At 35.5% G+C, this 14913-nt stretch overlaps 1 protein-coding gene across 1 annotated transcript in view; it reads left to right on the forward strand.

The window, feature by feature from the left end:
• Positions 1 to 11920: 11920 nt before the first annotated feature.
• Positions 11921 to 14913, forward strand: part of LOC306800294 (cadherin-10) — a 93020-nt gene continuing 90027 nt past the window's right edge. Inside the window, exon 1 of the mRNA XM_079302234.1 lies at positions 11921 to 12370. The gene's annotated coding sequence lies outside the window, so the exon portion shown is untranslated. The remainder of the gene's footprint in view (positions 12371 to 14913) is intronic.

A 14913-nucleotide genomic window follows, 5' to 3' on the forward strand; every position in this document is an offset into this window, starting at 1 on the left:
TACATTTTTTGATTTATGTAAGTTATGCCATTTTTTCAAAAATTCAAGACTGTTCTTTTCTTCATGATGAAACCTAGGAGGCTGTCATGGTATTCTCTCTGAGTGCACTGTGCATTGTATTTTCTATAGAATTTAACTGTCTTGAGACCAACAGACCAGTTACCTTTTGAAGAAATTTTTATTTACTGTTTTTATTTAAAATCAAAAGCTAAACAAGGGTAATATTAAGTGAAAAATGTTAAGCAATGGCAGTCTGGTTTTCAGGGTTCTGTTCTTTTGTCTGCATCTCTTACTTGCTAATTCTGAAAATAGCATTTATGACAAAATAAATATTAAAAATTATTTACTAGGTCTGAAAAAAAACTATGCTAATAGTGTCTGTAGGCCTTCATTATACCTTATAACTTCATGCTATACTGCACAGAAGTGTGATTTAAAAATGCTAGATTGTCAGAACTCTTGAATACTCACTTTTTTGGGATCAAAATGTAGCACAATAAATGACTTAACAAGAGAGCATACCACGGCATCTTGTCTGATGTCTGGTTTGAAAATAAGCTATAAAAGGGTGTTGACTCATTTGGGTCCTCTTTGACTGAGTTTCTTTTTTTGTTGGTTAGTTTGGTTCGTGTTTTTTAAATCTTCTTTCCTTTTGTAATGCTATTGTCCTGAGGTTATAATATTATAGTCTTTTAGAAAGCTATATTGGAAATTAATTTTGTGCTGTGTTGTGACATTTTTGAACAAAAAAGAGAAATATTAATTGACCAAATAGTGAATCATTGTTTAGAGGTTTATTTTATTATTATGTTACTATGCTACTAAAGGCCATATTTAGCTAAAATGATGAAGAGTCAGAGTTTGGAGGTAAATGATTTTCCAGTATCTTTTAGGCCACTTCCTGACTTTTACATAAAAATATCTTATCACAGAAGAATATTTTTCTAGAATGGTATTCATTTGACTTTACCCAGTATATTCCCTTTATGTATCAGTGTATTTTTCAGAAGATAAGAAACACTTGGTAATGTTATTGTGGTAACAAATATTTATATAAACCTTCAGAAAAGTTTTACATTTACATTTGGAGTAATATAAATGCAACAATTTCTAAATTTCAAGAAGTGAAGAAAATCATATCTGTTGCTATTAAAATATCTAACAAAACACAAAAATAACACTAATTCTTGTTTATGCCAGGAAGTGTGCAATATTACAGAAAGAAACATAGAGCTATACACAGGAGTAATATACAGTGTCTAGTATGTATTGGTTTAACCGTGTTTTGTCATACTATTTGCAAGAATTTTCCCTTGCCTTATTTTGAATAAGTCATGAATACTGACAATAAAACAACACATTCTGTGCATTAGCTCTCATTTGATTTTGATTCGATCAAATGTGATTGATTAATTGATTGATTGATTGATGGATTTTAAACTCATCTGACTTCATAGGCAGTTTTCTTTGCTTGTGCCTTCTGTGTTTGTTCAGCCATTTTTATTTTGGCATCAGATGTCATACCGTCACATAAGAAAATCTCCTTTCTATTTTTGTTGAGGCTGCCAACAAGGTAGCTACTCTAATGAGAATTGATGGTGATTTTTATGTGTGCATATTTCTGGGGTGGGTCCTTATTTGTTGGGCGGTTGTCCAAGCAATGAAGTGATTTTATTTAAACCACTAACTGGACATTAAATGGTGACGACTTCTTATATTAACTACAGACTAAATTTCCGTACAGGGTATGTGCATTGTCATGCCCTTAGTTATGTATATATTTGCCTATTCTGGAAGCATCCATTTCTAAAAGGAGACTTGCTTGTAGCTATCACATGTTTTTGAATTGCAATTTAGTATGCTGCTATTTGGCTAAAATTTTCCTTTTGACAATTAACATGCCTCTTTTTCTAAAAGCTTAATGATGATAGTTTTGCACACAATGTAAGTGCTGATATTTTTTAAGGAAACAGTAAAGGACCGACTGACTTGAAAATAAGATATTCTTTCAGTGACACTTCAGTAAGATTCAGCACAGAAAGATCAGATCAAGGTTTAAGGAGAAATGACTGTGTCATCCAAACATGGATAGGAACATTTGTTGACTTCAGGTAGCTTGTCCCTGGTGATAGAGTTGAGCACTCTGCACTCTGAAGTCTTTCCTGTCAGATGAGGACAATTTTTTTCAGCAGTTCTGAGAGAGTTCTGTGTCTGCAGTGAGTTCTGTGTCTGTTTGGCACCCCACTGAAAATATGAAGAGCAAGAATTCTAATCAAGGGTGCTACTTAAGACCTAAATCCACACAAGTCGTCTGATTGGCATGTATATTTGGAATAAGAAAGCTGATCATTTCATTAAATTTCCAGGAAAAAAAAAAAAAAATCTGTAACACGTGAATCCAGAGGTTTAAAAACATAACAGTTCTGCTTGCAGATATTGATGATGATTTTGCAAACTACTATGACTTGTTAGACCTTGTTTAGGTACTCCTTGCATTTTCACTCCTTGTAAATTTTTACTCCTTGTGTTTCTACTTTGTGCATTTTTACTCCCTCCTCAGAGAAAGATACTGCTATTCCTGTAGAAGTCAGGAAAGTTTAAGACAAGAAAGTTAGGCATACTACTGGGAGGTGTAAAAAAAAGAAAAAATATGCCATATGCAATATTATGCAATAGCTACATTGTTTAGGCACAGGTGCAGAGTTTCAGTCAATTATCAACTCTTGCTTTGTTTGTTTCGAACTGCAATACTTCTATTTTATGGGACCCTGTTTTGGGGTTTTTCCACCTTAATTCAATGGAAAATATACAGAAAAAGAGATTCAACTTTGTATTTAGGAGTTTAGAGTAAACTCTGATGTTAAGAAAAGGTGCTATAACATTTTTTATTTCAATGTCTTGTTCCTTTGTTACGAGAATAATAAGACTGCCTTCTGCTGCTTGGTATGCATCTTTTAACATCCATCTATACAAGTTATAATTTTTTTGTTTTACAATGTCACCTTCATTTTTCCTCACCTTTTGTTTTCTTTTACTTCTAGTAAAAAATGTATCAGTAACACTGAAACTCTCTTCTTACATCTGGATATCAGACTATGTCTTGATCAGTGTATATACACAAAGTATATAGAGATAATTTGCTGGTGTTTCATACAATTAAAAAAAAGCATGCATGAAACAGCTATAACCAGAATCTGGAAGTATTTGATTTGTACATTTTTAATCTGATTGGTAATCATCCTAGGTTCCATCTTATAGTTTCTGTAGTATTTAAATGTATGTATTTTAAGCATATGAACTGAAACTCCTGTTTTTTTATCTGAGTTTTTGTACTGAGTCAGAAATTTTAGAGAAGTCTCCCTCTACCTATTCTCAAGGGTAGACTGGATTATTGTTTGGACTATCTGGAATATAAATAAATATTGTCTGAACTATTTGGAAGACACCAGGTTGATATTTAATAGGGGATTTATCATTGCCATTATTTTTGGTAGGATGTGAAACATTCAATGTCACATCATTTTTCTGCTGTTAGACAAGTTTCCTCTCTCTATCCAATGAGTTTAACCTTGTCCAGTTATATATAGAAGAGATTAAATATGCTTGCTAATCAAGAATCATAGTCATACAACAGTTTAGGTTGGAAGGGACCTTACACATCATCTTGTTCCAGCTCCCTGCCATGGGCAGGGACACCTTTCACTAGACCAGGCTGCAAAGAACTCCATCCAATCTGGAAATGTACACTTCCAGGGATGGATAATCCACAACCTCTCTGGACAACACGTTCAAATGCATCACCATCCTCACAGTAAGTAATTTTTTCCTAATATCTAATATAAACCTGCCCTCATTCAGTTTGAAGTCATTCCCCCTTGTCCTGTCACTACATGCTCTCATGAGCAGTACCTGTAACAGAACAGATATCTGAATCAATTCTAATAAGAAAATATTAAATATTTTCACCCTTTCTCTGTTACAGTTTTCTATTCTGAGTCAGAACAAGAATTCTCAGCCAGCCTCTCGTAAAATCTGAGGTGTTTCAAAGTAAAGATGGAGCACAAGCATGTGACTAATTCCTGTAGGAGTATCTATAGGTGAAAACTTAGAAGGAATAGGAAAGACTGCTAATGGGACTTCCAGACCTTCTAGTTGGAGTTTGACTTGCAGATCACCTAAGATCTGCTGAGATACAATTGGGGCGGGTTTGTTTGTTTGTTTTTAATGTTTTTTTCTTTATTTGACCTGTGCCCTCTGTATGCCATTCTCTTTAGGATAGTGGAAAAAAACCTTTCCCCAGGTGTGCTGCTTTGTACATTGGAAGGCTGACATATAATAGGGACAGTATAAGAAATAACTTCCTTTATTTAATTTCTTAATTTCACTTCTAATATGCTAGACTGACTTGAAGGCATGCCTCTTGACAAGTAGATGATAGCACAAGACTAGCACTTTTCATAATCTGTTAAAGCTGAGGAGAGTCAAGAGTCATATGAACTGTTCAATGGCTAAGGAGCTTAAAATGTCCCTAAGACTCCAAATTCAAATGTAATATAGCAACAACATTATACTGTTGAAATGTAGAAATTTTTTTGGTTTTTTGTCTTTTCTACTGAGGGTTCTGATTTACTGTCTACTTTTGTCTATAAATGTAATTCCTGGTATTATTTAGCCTGAAAATGCATGCTAAATTTGATTTTGTTCTCTGAGGGAATGTAGTTTCTTTCAATTGTGAGCAATTGATCTAAAGATGGTTAGCAGTTTAGCGTTTCTTAATGTATCACCATTACATTTGCCAAATGCAAAATTGATACATTTAATCTGTATTCTTCCAGACATGTTATCTTATGTTATCAAGGGAGGAAGGATTCCTTGTGCATTTGCTAATTTAATTGCAATTGCATTTACATGCACATTCTTATTTAAATGCAATGGAATGACACTAAACCTCCTTATAAACCTGCAGAGACAGATTTATGTGTAACAGCACCGGTATACGATATTAAATCAAAACCATGCATCTAAAGCAAACATGCCAATCGGCCTGAAGTTTAAAAAATCTCATTTACTTAGGAATGAAGAAAGATGTATTAATGCTAGGAGGGAATAAAAGAACAAGGATTTGTAGTTGTTTGTAACATTTCTGGTGCAGTTATCACTGAATTAAAACTAAGAAACTGAAAACTCAAGGAAAAGAGAGATCTGGCAACCTTCACATAACTATTACTACGGACATTTTGCAGTGCAGTGGGTTTTTTACACTGTGTAGTATCTTATATCTGCAAATTAACTTTAACAAGGCTTGAACTAGTACTAACTAAAAAAATCCCAAACAACTGGCTGACTTGAAAAAGGGAAATCCACAGAGTAATTTTCGTGAAGTCAAGTAAAGATGTCCTTTTTTGTATTTATTTTCATAGTATTATACAGAATTTTTTTAAATCCAAATCAGAGGATAGCTGTTCTATCAAAAGACTTCTGCATGCTTGTATTAATAACACATTATTTTAGAACAGCACTGTCTATTCTAACTGCTAAAGAAATTATAGACTATTGGAAGACTACTACCAATAACCCACAAAGATTTGCTCCTCTGGTAGTTATAATTTTTTCCATAATTATTAAGTAAACCAAAGACAAGTTTTTACAATAAGATTTTTTGACAACTTTCTCAGTAATGAAATCTTTACAGTGTGTAGACTTTTGTATGAATTATGCTTCATTTATAAATGGCACATAATTCCATGTTCATACATGTTTTCCAAGTAAGTATAAACTTTTTGATTTATTGTACTAAAATTCACTTGTAGCATCAGAACATCTGCACTCTAAGATAAAGGAATAGGAATGCAGACGATTTATAAAAGCAGTTTATAAACTCTTATAAAAAGAGTTTTAGCAGATACCAGGACATACAGATTCTGGAATAATTGCACTGAATGAAAGAGTGGATGCTGGATTGATTCTTTGGAGCCAGCTACTTAACTTCAGCTTTCAAAAATTGCAAAAAAATCCTCCCGTGTTTTGATTAGAATAAAATGCCAGAAAGCCAAAGGAGTCAACTTTTTTTTTCTCGTTTTTTTTCTCCCCACCCCCCCTCCCGCTCCCCCTGAAACAAGATTTTAAGGGGGAAATGGTTGTATTGTCAGAGCAGCAGCTGGTATGAGCAGTAGTAGATGGAAGGGAGAGGTGACACTACTTTTAGAAGAGTAACAGGGTTCTGTTGTGTTGGATTTCTTTTCTTAATGCCTGCACTGCGTAATATTTTGCTCCTCCCTTTTTTTCCTAGTACTACCAGAGTGGTCCTCCACAGTACTTAGATGGTTTGACATGGGATACTCTGCTCCTTTATTACTGTCACCTCTCTACTATTTATTGTTATACTTTTATAGTTTTAAGAGACCTCTTAAAATTGTCCAATCCAGCCCTTCTTATAAAAGGCCATCTAGATCTGTTTGTCCAGGACCATTCCTAGACAGTTTTTAACATCTCCAAGGATGGAGACTCCACAACAATCTGGACAACCTGTGCCACCTCTACAGGATAAAAGTGTTTCCAGATGTTTAGAGGAACCTCTTGCTTCTTGGTTTGTGTCCATTGCCTCTGGTCCTGTCACTGGGCATCTCAGAAAAGAGCCTGGCTCTGTTCTCTTTGCACCCTCCCCTAGGGTGTTTGTGTACACTGGTAAGATCTCTCAGAGCCTTCTCTCCTCTGGTGCAAAAAGCTGCAGCTCTCTCTGTTTTTCCTCATATGTGAGATGCTCTTTGCTGGATTCTCTTCAGTGTGTCCGTGTCTCTTTTGTACTGGAATGCCTAGAACTGGACAAAGGACACCAGACATGGCCTTGTCAGTGTTGAGCAGGGAGGAAGGATCCCCTCCCTTGACCTGCTGGCAGTATTTTGCTAATGCTGCCATCAACCTGCATTGCAGAAAGGACACGCTGCTGGCTCATGTTCAGCCTGGAGTCCAGCAGAACCACCAGATCCTTTTCTGCCAAGCTGCTTTCCAGTTGGTCTGTTTCTGGAATATACTGGTGCACGGAGTTTATCCTCCCCAGATGGAGGACTTTGCACTTCACGTTGTTGAACTTCATGAGGTTCATAATTTATTTTCATCATTTCTACAACCTGTTGAGGTGCCTATGAAATGGCAGCATGGTCCATCAGCCACTCCTTCCAGTTTGGTGTCAGCAGAAAACTCTCTGAGGGTACACTCTGCCCTATCATCCTGATAATTAATTACAATGTACAACAGTATTGTCCCTGATACTCATCCTTGGGATATACTGCTAACAAGTGGACTCCAACAAGACTCCATACCTAAGTACCTTCTACATTCATGGGAATTTCATTAATAAATAATCAACATTACTGATGTGCATGTAGTCATTGTAGAAGAAAGCAACAAAGGCTTTAGATTCAAGCTTACAGAACTTTGGGAAATATTAAAATTATTTTCTTATCCTGCAGCTACCATGTGGTACATAGCAATCATGATATATTCCTAGATTACTGTCTCAAAGGCACATTTCTTTAAAAAAAATTCTGCTTCATTGTGATTATTCAATGTAGTGTATGATGTTGTTTGGGGCATATTTTTAAAATCCTGCTTTTTTGCATAATTCTTAAGGACTTCTGTAGTTCCTAACATTAATGCTTTCCAAACATTAGCTTGTCCTCTTACTAAGTGTCTGACTCGGGGCCATAATATTTAACCTTCTCTGAAAAATAGAATTTAAGACATAGAGAGACCATGATCAGAAGTACTGGCTGGCTTAGTGAAAACACAGAGAATCACACCTCACTTTTGCAATTTTTACTGTTACTTTAGCACATGAAACTGAGTGTTCAGCACTTCTTTATATTAGACCTAGCACTTAAATCAGAAACTTGGTAATAATCAGACATAACAGGAAAGCAATCCGTTACTTGTTGAAGTAATATCAAGCATCAAGCAGGTGTAAGTAGCAGAGGATTAGATGTGGTTTATGTGTTAAAAGAAGAATGTTTTCATTGTGAAAAATTCTATTTTCCCATCCATTAAGCTCCATTCCCTACAAATTTTCTGGTCAACACAAAAGAAAATGTTTTCTAGATATGTGTTACCAGACTGTGACTTATCCATAAACCAGCCTATCTTGTGAATTGAGGAAGGGTGTGCTTTCAGGATTGTGTGAAGGGAGGTGGGAAATCATTAGAATATATGTGTAATAAATGGATTTCTTTTCATATATATTCACTACAGTATTTTAGTTTAGTTTTCTTGATTTCTAACAAACAATTCTGGTCTTTGTTAATTTTGGAGCGCTTGACTTTTATGGTTAGGTTTCTGAGTACAATTTTACAGAGATAAAAAATTTATATAAAATGTGCAATAAAACCATGAAGAACTAGGATCATTAGGTTCCATAGAGGCCATTGCTAAGTTTGGATTCTTCACAAGCACGACAATGATCAACATTTCAAGGGTTCATGAGGCTGCTAATGTGCTGTCATGCTCCATGTGGGCCAACAGTGATTGGAGAGAATTCCAGTAGGTAAGACAGATATTTGCTAGTAACAATGTTTAGGAGAATGGGATGCAATTCCAGCTATTTCTTTCTCATCTTTCTTATACTTTTTCATCTTCCTAAAAATGCAACTATTGGCCTATGGGATCCCTGCCAATATTGTAATCAGAAGTGAAAACAAAGGAAAGCATCTCCACTAGTAGTGTGGTAATAGATACATAATTTCAGATTATAAAACTGCTTACCTTGAAGGCAGAGACGGCAAAAAGTAACCCCACATTTTCTGGAAAGAATTTTATCTGTCTGTCTTTCAATCTCGTGTGCTTTTTCTTTTATTTTCTTCCCCCAGCTCAGCTTTCCTTGTTCAGTTTCCATCAATTTATCTCTTTCCCCGTATTTTGCCACTATTTTTCTTTCCTGTGTCTTTATCAGAAATATGTTTTTTGTTTGTGTTTTTGTTTTTTTTTTTTTTTTCTGTTTGCTGGCCAAGAAGAATGAGTCTCCCAGCCTCCACTCCTGCTTCTACCACTCCTTATTTTCATATTCCTTGGCCTAATCTGTCCCCTTTGGTAAGGTGCTGTGACTCAAAGGCCAGCTGTACCCTGTGGAGTTTCACATTCTGCCATCAAAACATGAAGGCTGTTTCATTTCTGTGAGAAATTTGAGCTGTATATTTTTTCCTGATTCTCTGAAATTTCAGTATCATTTCAGCTGAAATGTTTTTATGTAATTTTTGCCCAAGGCAGTTCATCAGTGTAGAAAATTTAATCCTAAATAATTTGTTTGGTAAATGTATAAATATCTAAAAATTGACTATTCTAATGGGAAGTATTAGGCAATGTTAAAAATAGGTTATAATGCCACCTTGTTTTACAGTTATTGTCATGTGTATGAATAAGTATATGTTTGAATAAATGTTTTTCCTTAGATGTCCATATGCTATTAGTATTCATAGACATTGAATTTTAAGTAGCTGACCATGCCAAGAGAAACTATAGTTTGTGACAAATATGGCTTTTCTAGAGTTAAACTTTAACTCCCAAAGTCAGTCCAGTTTAAGGATACAAGTGTGACTTGCAGTAACTATGCCTGAATAAATTAATATCTCTCTTGGATAGGATAGATTCACTTCACTGAATAAAACTCTAGAAGAAATGTACCAAAATACTTCTCAGAAAAGGGAGAAAGCACATAATCAGAGTTTTGACCTCCTTTTTACTGAATTATTCCATTTATTTTCTTGATTTCAAAATCTGGCATAGTTCTCTGTGTGAGTGCATGTGTAGAATAGATTTTTATGAATATACAGAAATTGTCATTTTTGTCAACTTCATGGCTGCAAATGAGAAAAATCTTAAAAAGAGATGTAGTTTCAACCTTAATATTCAACACTTAATATTCTGTTCATCATCCAAAAAGCACTCCAGCTTTAAAAAGCTACTTTGCATCCATGTATATACATTTGCACATATTTGTATCTCCAACATAATTTAATTTGCTACTACTACTAAACTGAAAGTGCAACTTTTATTCTAACATAATCAGCATTCTGCTTTGGGGTCAAAGCCTAAATCTAATATGTTAAGAGACACAAGAGCAGTTGGTACAGTCCAAAAAGGAAGTTCCATGAACTTTACCTTCAGATCAATATGAGAGGATTTGCCTAAAATAAAAGAATTTTGTGCTTCCTGTTTTGCAGAAACAAACGTGCATGTTTGGAAGACAGCACAGGTGCCTTAATAGTATCACCACCTCCCCACAGATTACTGGGAACTGTGAATGTGTCTTTACACAGTGTAGTGTCAAATGGTGGTAGGGACTAGGAAGCTTGAGATAGATCCTCCAGTCTTCTCCTTTCCTGTCAAAGGACTGAGAATGAAAGTCTTTGGAAACTAGAAGTGGGCACATGGCAGTTCTGATTTTTATATTGATGAAAGAATGGGAAAGGGAAAAGGAAAGAATTTTCTTTTTTCCACAGAGATTTTATACACGGCGGTCTGTATTTATGAGGCCAAATCCAGTGAAAGTCAATGAATTTAATTGCTTTCCTCAAAAGATTAAAAATCTGTCAGGGTAGATGAATTTTTCAAAACAACATCATTTCATATATGGCAGTAAAAAGATATTCCCTCTGCCCCCACCACTTGGCATTTTGCTGCTTTACTTGTTTCTATCTCCAGATGATGTCTTCACATGCTAGAATAGCATGTTACTGAAATGCTGACTTGCTCATCTGCCAATATGTTGTGCTTAGGTGATGGGTCATTTCTGTTCCTACTGATGATTACAAATAAGGGGAAGCAACAGCAGGTGGTTACATTAGGAAATTATACTAGTTGTGATATGGATCTTGCCCTTTTTTTTTTTTTTTTTTTTTCCTGAAAGCAGCTAAAAACGAGCAGAACAGTGAACACTGAGTAGCCTAACAACACCCAGCAAGCAACATATTTCTTTACTAAATTTCCTAAAATGAAATAGTTTTCATTGTTACTTTCTTCCTCACTCCCAGATACATTTTTCAACTCCTGTTTTAAGAGAATTTGGCTTTCCCTTTTTTTTTTTTGAAGACATTTTTTTTGCAACCAGAGAAAGCCTCTTATGACACTTCTTAAATAGAGCAATACTGACATCCATTGGTTTAATCTTACGTGACTATTTGTTAAATCTCTTCTAACTAATGTACACATAACTCTCCACAGTATCACATTCAAAGGATTGAATTTGATATGATCCAAGGAGGATTGTGCTAAGTCCAATTTGCTGTATTAGAAACATGAAGCCAACACAGATTACTCGATGAGAAGAAACATACTGCAAAATGGGAAGTCCAAATGCAATACCTAAAATAAAACCAGGCATCCCAAGTACCAAATGGGGGAAAATATTAATGGGGAATTAGTAGTGATGCTGATTTTTTTTCAGAACCCCTGGAAATGTGAAAATACCTTATTTTATATGAGACAGTCTTGTTTTGTATTAATCCTAAGGCAAAATAGTGAAGTGTGAGGAAAAACGTTACTAATCTAATAGAAAAAGAAGCTCAATGAAGAAAATAATTACTTCGTGGTTTTATCTCAGCCCTCAAATGTGTTCCTTTAAGTTGGCAGCATGCTATTTTTTAAAATATATATATCTTTCATAAACACAGCTGCAAAACCACTGGTGATACAATGAAGCGTTACATTTAATGAAGAAAAAACACACCACAAAAAGTGGAAGTGTTTTCAGTATTAATTATTACGACAAGCTAAGCAGATGAGGCTTAGACTTCAAAACCAGAGAACCATTCTGGCAGCGAAGGGAGGGCGACAGGTTTTCACAGAAAAAAAAAAAAAAAGAAGCTTTCCGTTTGCTGTACCCTCCCACCGCATTCACTTGCAAATCGCTGTGTGCTCGGGAAGACTGCACTTCCCCGGGCTCCAGCCTTCCCAGGGTAAGTGCTGCGGCTCCAGCAGCAGCAGCGCCTCTCCGGCTCCCTGCGAGCAGGCAGAGAGAGAGGTGTGTGTGAGTGTGAGTGTCTGGGCACGCTGCCTGCGTGTGTGTGTGTGTGTGTGTGGTGCGGCTTCGTTTGTGGTGGGTAGGGGTTTCTTTGGCTGCTTTGTTTTTTTTTTGTTTTTTTTTTTTTTTTTGTAAATCAGAAGCTCTGAATGAAAGCCAGCAATCGGAGAGAGAGCTCCCCCTTAGCTTTGGTTCCGGACTGTCCAGAGTTAAGTGATGCTGGGAGAAAAAGCCTGAGTTAGATCCAAGTAGGATCAGTCTTAAAAAATAACAGGGGAAAACTGACCGATAAAAGGACTCTAATAGCTCGTTTTTCAGTTTGGTTGGGGTGGACGCTACTTCACTTTCTCAGCAAAATAAAAGGTAGGAACCTTTCTTATTTTCTGTCTATTACAGTACGTTGTTTAATGCAATTCGTATATTTGTTCTACTGTGTACAACTTTTTGCATTTAATAAATATACGTCAGGAGCAATGAGACAAGGGATAGGAAATAACTGCTGTGCATTCTCTCCTCAAAGTGAACCGATATCATCGTATGCATTCAGGATTGAAACACTAAGCTTTTTTTTTCTCCTAGTAAGCAGGCTGTCTGTTGAGCAGCGTTTCCCATCTATAGCCAGTTCTTGCAAATTCAATGTGGGGGGAACAAGTCTAATTGAATTGAGAATAGCACAATGTTTCATGTGCTTCATGGTGTAACACTTATGAACATAGCATGAAACACACACATATGTGCCCTCACTTTCTCTATACCTGTGCAAGTCTGTTGCAGCTTTCACTGTTAATCTGTTCTGCCCTGCATTGAATTTCAGAGCAATTATCAACACTCACAGAATATGCTTCTTATGAAGGAAATCCCTGTGGAGAGGGATAGCAAAGTAGATACAAGCAATATTTCAAATATCTACAGAGCTATATGCACACAGATGGGGGAAAGAATTGCCTGGTTTGACATTTCAGTACAGTAGGAGTGGAGGGAGAAGGGGAAACCAGGGGGTAGAAGGGAAAAGGTGGAGGAAGGAAAAATTCTGCCTGCACCTGTGTGAGCATTTATTGTCACTGCTGCAATAAAATCCATATTTGATGTGGTGTTAAATTAATTCAGCACAAATCTAAATCCTTGCTCCCAACTACTAACTATTGATGGTATTGTCAGCTGCACAAGAAATTTTCAATAGGCTCACACTGTACATGATACTAGTTGCAGCTGTAAAAATCTAACAGCCCTTCAGCTTAGGAGAATGCATCTACACGTGCAATCAGTGACAAATAGCAACCAGCATTTTAAAATGGACCTATCATCTCTGTTGCTTCCACACAAATGGAGCTGTTGCCTATAATCTTCGTCTTTCATTTCAGTAAAAGCCTCTGTATTATCCCAACAGCACTCCCATTGCTTTGAAGGTATTTTTTTAAATTATACAACTTGTTGTGCATGTATGTGTGGATGTGTATGTGAGTGTGTGAGTATGTGCACAGTGTGAGAAAGCAGGTCTATAAAAAATAGTGTCTTTTTTCTTTTTTTTTTTTCTTTTTTTTTCTTTTTTTTTTTTTTTTTTTTAAAGTTATTTGTCTGCAAATTTACATGGTGATATTACTGGAGGCGAAAAGCAGAGAGTGGGAGACTGGAACATGCTTCTGAATCTCTAAATCCTTTTCACATATGCTATTTACTAGGAATATTACGAGTCTGGTACTAGGATTTATTGAGATTTTTACAGCTATACAACTTTTATATTAATTGCTTACCTTTTGAATGTCATAGCAGTCTGTGCTCTTTTAGAGGAGGAAATGAAAAAAGGAACTTAGGGACATAAGAAAAGCAAGAAGGAAACAGGTTATCTTCCTCAAGAGTTGAAAATCAGCTATTTAGAGTCGATATAGATTTATGTCAAAGGAAGAATACTTCTTGGATTATTAACTCTTAATCTAGTTTGGGCCTGAGGGAGCCTTCTCATATTTTTATATACTTTGTTACATAAAAGTTTGAATGAAGAGGTAATCATTTCTATAACAGTTTCTGTTAATTTCAATTTAGATTTATGTCTGTGGTTTTTGTGTGTAGGATGATAGGAACACTGAAATCTCTGAAGAGTGTTGATTATAATGCATATATTTAAGCTGAAAACTGATCCTGATAATTTGATTTTTTTGTTACTTTGGGTAGCATTGGAAAATAGGTCTTGTCTACTTGCCTTGCCAATTGTTTATATTTATAATGCATTATAGAGTTTATGAAAAAGAAAAGAGCAAAATACATCTTAAAAGAACTATATGTATAATCTTATATATTCCTAAATTATCTTTCTGACTTTGCATTAGAATAAATGAGTATTGATAGACAAAAACTTCATACTTGCATGTTCTCAATAGACAAAGGATCTGTGAAGAATGATGAAATACTGAAATGTGCTCCCAGTAGACACTGTGGCTACTGTTCTTTTCTGTGCTTAACAGTACTTGGAAAATGCAGGAAAATTATATTATATGTGAAGGAAAATAAGTGTAGGTTTAATTTAATATAGAGAGAGATTAATAAAATACACATCTAGACATACAAAGCAGTATACAAATTTCAGCTAAGTAATGCAAGTTTTTTTCCTTGTTAAATAATTACATGTAAAAGTCAGAAAAGGTTAATTTGAAGATAATATCTGCCTCTGATTCTGAGAAAGTAATTTCCTGATCACAACGTGATTTCACAAGGAAAGAAATGAATGAAATAGAGCCTGTCTCATCTGGATAATTCTGTGCAAGTGATTTTTTTTTTTTAGGTCTGTTAATCATACTTACAGGCTGATGGAAAAAGGAGTATAATTTTATACCCTATGATACCACTAGGTTGCAGCACTGGTACAGGGGGGTCAAAGTAAGATTGAACTACTGTTGAATAGTAGTAGTGGG

The sequence above is a fragment of the Erithacus rubecula genome (assembly GCF_903797595.1).
Source record: "Erithacus rubecula genome assembly, chromosome: 3".
NCBI lineage: Eukaryota > Metazoa > Chordata > Aves > Passeriformes > Muscicapidae > Erithacus > Erithacus rubecula.